Source organism: Hyperolius riggenbachi, chromosome 3, assembly GCF_040937935.1.
Source record: "Hyperolius riggenbachi isolate aHypRig1 chromosome 3, aHypRig1.pri, whole genome shotgun sequence".
NCBI lineage: Eukaryota > Metazoa > Chordata > Amphibia > Anura > Hyperoliidae > Hyperolius > Hyperolius riggenbachi.
The window spans coordinates 100,213,827-100,219,826 of record NC_090648.1 but is presented as its reverse complement, the minus strand read 5'-3'; positions in this window follow the sequence as shown (position 1 = coordinate 100,219,826).

The following is a 6,000-nucleotide window of genomic DNA, read 5'->3' as shown; positions in this document are numbered from 1 at the left end:
CTTAAGTGTACCTGTAAGAAAAAAGTGCCCGGGGGGGGGGGAGGGGGGTACTTATCTCAGGGGGGGGGGGGGGGGGCCTTTGTATCCTAAAGAAGTTTCCCCTTTCCTCCTCAGTAGAGGGGATCCAGCGCTGGGAGCGCCAAAGCTCTCCTTGTTTTTGTGTGTGCATGCGCAGTAGCTGCTCTCCGTTCAGGCTCCAGCAGCAAAGCCCGATCGCGTCCAATCTACTGTGCAGGCACACTGGTGGTGCTTTTTAGGTGATAAAAGTGGTAGAATTAGTGAACAGGTTGAAAAGCCCTGCTCTAAACACACACACACACACGCACACACGATCTCAGCAACTATATTTGTTTTCCTTGATTGCAGTGCTTGAGTTTAGGTCTAATTTAAAGGGAACCTGAAGCGAGTAAAATTATTTAAAATAAACACATGATGTCGCTCCAAATGAATATTACATACTTACCTTGCCATCAGTTCCTCTCAGAAGCTCACCATTTTCTTCTTACAGTGATCCCTTCCAGTTCTGACAATATTTTGTCAGAACTGAAATATACCAGTTGCTGTCAGTTATATATCAGCAGCTGTCAGTTACAACTGAGTGTGCAAGGTAATGTCCATGTTTCCCTATGGCTCAAGTGGGTGATATTACAGTTTAACAGTGTGCTGACCAGGAAGCTGTTATGGTGTAATGGTCATTTTCAAAATGGAAGATGGAGAATTTCATTGATCACAGTGGACAAATGGGACGCAGGAGAGGAGAAAGAGATTGCGGAGTAGACTACACAGGAGGTAAGTATGACCTGTGTTTGGTATTTTGACTTTTAATTTTCAGCTCAGGTTCTCTTTAAAGGGCAACTGATGTGAGAAGAATACGGCGGCTTCCATATTTGTTTCCTTTTAAACTATAACAATAATGCCAGAAACACCTGATCTGCATGTGCTTGTTCAGGGGCTGTGGCTAAAAGTATTAGGGCTCGTTTCCACTATAGCGAATCCGCATGTGGGCACTGCATGCGGATTCGCATAGGCAATACAAGTGGATGGGATTGTTTCCACTTGTGCGTCGTGCGGGTGCATTTTGGTGTGCGGGGAAAATCTGCACGGCAGAACCGTCAGATTTCGCGTGCGGCAGGAATGCGGGGCGAATCGCCCACAATGCTTTTAATAGGAAAATCGCATGCGGCTTTGTCATGCGGTTTTCCCCGCGATTTCGCATACGATTTCGCATGTAAGGCTATGGAAATTTACACAGGCAGTGACATGGTTAAATTCGCCTGCTTCCTAGCCATGCGAAATTGTATGTGAAATCGCGGGGAAACGCATCCGCATGCGATTTTGTCCGCGGTGGAATCCAGGCGATTCCGCACTGCAACAGTGGAAACGAGCCCTGAGAGGCAAAGGATCAGCATGATAGCCAGGTAACAGGCATTGCTTAAAAGGAAATACATATGGCAGCATCCATATCTCTCTCACTTCAATTCTCCTTTAACAGCTCACTTTTTTCACAGTAGTGGTCCTGTAAACAGTTGAAATTTGGCAGTTGGAAAATTACAGTTGGAAAATGACAGTTGGAAAATGGCAGTTTCCAACTGCCATTTTCCAACTTCCAACTGCCAAATTTCAACTGTCATTTTCCAACTGCCAAATTTCAACTGTCATTTTCCAACTGTCATTTTCCAACTGCCAAATTTCAACTGTCATTTTCCAACTGCCATTTTCCAGCTGCCATTTCCCAACTGCCATTTTCCAACTGCCAAATTTCCACTGTCATTTTCCAACTGTCATTTTCCAACTGCCAGTTTCTAACTGTCATATTTCCAACTGTCATTTTCCAACTGCCAAATTACAACTGTCATTTTCCAACTGTCATTTTCCAACTGCCAAATTACAACTGCCAATTTCCAACTGTCATATTTCCAACTGTCATATTTCCAACTGTCATTTTCCAACTGCCAAATTTCAACTGTCATTTTCCAACTGCCATTTTCCAACTGCCAAATTTCAACTGTCATTTTTCAACTGTCATTTTTCAACTGCCAAATTTCAACTGTCATTTTTCAACTACCAAATTTCAACTGTCATTTTTCAACTGCCAAATTTCAACTGTTGTTTTTAACTGTTATTCTCCAACTGCCAAATGTTAACTGTCATTTTCCAACTGTCATTTTCCAACTGCCAAATTTCAACTGTGGTTTTTAACTGTCATTCTCGAACTGCCAAATGTTAACTGCCATTTTCCAACCGCCATATTCCAACTGCCATTTTCCAACTGTCAAATTTCAACTGCCATTTTCCAACTGTCAAATTTCAACTGTTTTTCAACTGTCATTTTCCAACTGCCAAATTTCAACTGTTTTTAACTGTTATTCTCCAACTGTCATTTTCAACTGCCATTTAAAAACTGTCATTTTACAACTGCCAAATTTCAACAGGTTTTTTTTCAACTGCCATTTTTCAACTGTTGTTTTCCAAATGACAAATTTCAACAGTTTTTTTTTCAACTTCAATTTTTCAACTATCCTTTTCCAGCTGTTTCCTTCTTCCTTCCTATTTTATTTATTTTGCAAACACAAGCCTTGAGGTCCTCAATGTTGAATGTTAATTTGCAACCACATTTTATGTTTTTTGGGGGGCTAGATTTGCACAATTTAAAACGGGCAATCTCTAAAAACTCCATAACCAGATGAAACTGTCACAGGTGTCAGATATGCATAACTGTGAAGAGGGAGTGGAAGAAAAATCCTATGTTGGCTTTTTATCTTCCTATCTTGCTCCCAGGCTAATGACCCAATTATTGGCTTCAACTTTCATAGTGGTTCTCTTTCCAGGCTGGCACTTTTAGCCACCTTTGAAACTTGTCCACACATTCTCTACCTTAGTGCTTGGTTCTTGTGTTCCTCCACGATGGTGACACTCTTTTTCTTGGGCTACTTCAAATGTATTTATTTATTGTGCATTGTGGTGATTTATTGTTGCGGAGTTGTTTTTCAGATGAACTTGCACTGTTCTTGATAAAGAGGTATTTTGTTGCTTTGAAATGTTGGATTATATTAATTGCAGCATGAATTACAGATCTTTCTGTACCAATTTTTTGGAGTGCCAACCATTTACTTCTCTTTACAAAAATGTATGGCACGTGTGTTGCTCTGCGTTAGAGTAATAATTGAAATGAGACAGCAGTGTGTTAGCACAGAAATGCATGCAGCAGTTTATTGTCAGAAGACACTGCTGCTCAGCACATGAGCGTCTGAGACACACTACTGAAATAAGCTCAGCAATGCAGCTGATCTTCACACTTCAAACTACCATTTTTAAAGGACCACTATAGTGAAAAAGTAAGCAGTGAAAATCTTTCAGAACCAACATGTTTTGGACTAGTCTACCTCGTCAATGGGAAATCTCAGGGTTTTCTTTGTTTTTAAAAGAATTTCCTAAATGGCAGTTACTATTTTGGCAGTTAGACTTAGCAAGATACCAGCCAGCCTCCTTACTCGCTTGCACACTATTTTTGGCAGTCAGACTTAACAATGGCCGTTTAGCAAATGCTTTTGAAAACAAAGGAGACCTGAGACTCCATCATGAGGAGATGGACTAGTCCAAATATCAATAGATTTCCAATACTGACAATTTGTAGCTAGCAATCTAATCGTAGTATTTTCCCCCACCAATGCCTCCTACTTTTCCCCTCCCATATGCCCTTTTTTCTTAAAGTGTACCTGTAAGAAAAAAGTGCCCCTGTGGTTACTTACCTCAGGGAAGGGGAGGCCTTTGTATCCTAAAGAGGTTTCTCCCTTCCTCCTAAGTAGAGGGGATCCAGCGCTGGGAGCCCCAAAGTTCTCATCGGTGTGTGCATGCGCAGTAGCTGCTCTCCATTCAGGCTCCAGCAGCCAAGACCGATCGCGTCCAATCTACTGTGCAGGCACACCGGTGGTACTTGAAACATTTCAGACGATAAAAGTGGTACAATTAGGGAAAAGGTTGAAAATCCCTGCTCTATTGATATGAAGACCCAAAACCTACCAAGGACAGTTTCAGTGTCAGAGAGGTGTAATCAGAGTCAGGAAACAGATAGGTAAGGATTACCACTATTCAATGCACATATAGAGGTGTTCAATATCAGTATTGTACCAGGAAAAAGCGAATAAGATGGATGAAGGAGGGCCCCTAATGGGCCCCTCTGGTCCAAGGGCCTTAGTGTGGTCACAACCTCTGCATCCCCTATTGCTACACCACTGCTATCAATGCAATATATGCCAGCTTAGGAGGTATTGCTCTCATACAAACAAATCTGGTAGTATGAATCATTATGACTTGTATTACCTTACAGTTTTCAACCAATTTTAATAAGTATTAATTATCTTATGACACCCATTTAAATTGACTGCAGCCTCGGTCATCTCATAACCAGTTTTAGAAAAATGCTAATGACATATAGAAGAACATAATAATTCAGGATATCCATTTTTACTTGAATCTTCCTGGTTTTAGTGTCAGAAACGCTTCTTATATCTTTATATTTGTGTTTTATCCTTCCCTGCCAGTGATGCTTAGCTTAGGATAGGATGTGGCACCATGCTTTCTCACTCAGAGCATTCTGGGAGATAATGTGATTCCTGCAAGAAATATCCCACAGTGAAGCACCTTGCCAGCAGTACAGATGTCGGCATCTATGATAAATTTAAGTCAGGGTAAATCAAAATCAGGGTAAGGTTTTACAAAGGGTTTTACATTTTTATATGAATATCGTAAAAATAAGCAATTTTATTATTTTTTACCTTACATACAGTAAGGTTCTTCTTTAGATGTCTGAGGAGACCTGCTGTACAGTTACTCATTAGCCTGACAGTGTTTAGTTTGCACAGCTTGTCATTTTCCTCTTATTCTGAATAAATAAACAAAGGATCTGTTGCAATGTCATAGTAGGAACAGTGATTAACCACTCCCCTACCACAGTTTTTTTTTCACTTCAAAACCAAAACAATTTTCACATAATGCTCCTCCCATTCATTCCCCAATAACTTTATGACTACTTATCACACTGAAATCATTTATATATTATTTTTTGAGGGACAAACTAGGCTTTCTTTGGGCAGTACTTTTTGCTAAGAATTATTTTATTATATATGCATTATACAAGGAAGAAGAAAAAAATTGCAAAAATTCATAATTTCACGGCTTTCAGCCATTGTAGTTTAAAACTAAAATGTGCTATTGTAGATAAACAGACACATTTTATTTGCTCATTTGTCCTGGTTATTACATCATTTAAATTGTGTCCCTAGTACAATGTATGGCGATAATATTTTATTTGGAAATAAAGGTGTATTCTTTCAGTTTAGTAGTTTTTTTATACTATAAAAAAATGTATACGCTTTTATTTACAAAAACAGTAATATACTCTCATAACATACATATTTAAAAGGCCATTGTTTATTGGCATGTATCTGTTGGTGATGGGGATGCAATAAAACTGGTGGATTGCTTTGCAAACTTGTTGGTGCCCGGATATCCTTTTCTCCTTGATGCAATATTTAAAAAGTCCCTAAGGTAACTATTTATGTAGGGTTTTTATGTTGTATTTTTTTATTTAATAGTTTTTTTTAAGTTTTATTTTGGTAACTATGTGCTAGGGATGGAAGGGGTTAAAAAATAATAGATATTTAAATGTAAAAGTGTCTTATGGTATATTTGGGTGTATTTTACTTTTTGGCCACAAGATGGCACTACACTTAGTTCACTATCTGCTGTTTACAGAAGATAGGAACTAAAGTGTGTGTAACAGTTTCCTTGCGGTTATGAATGAGAGATGCATCTCTCTCCCATTCATAGTGGGTTGTGATCGGGGCTGAGAATAGAAGATTCTCATACCCCGATCCCGTAAGAACAGGGATGTGGCGATGGTGAACAGAAAAGGTGCAGGAATCGCGATTGGGGGGTGGTAAGTAAATAGTGTGTATATATATATATATATATATATATGCCCCTGATCTGCTAGTGGTA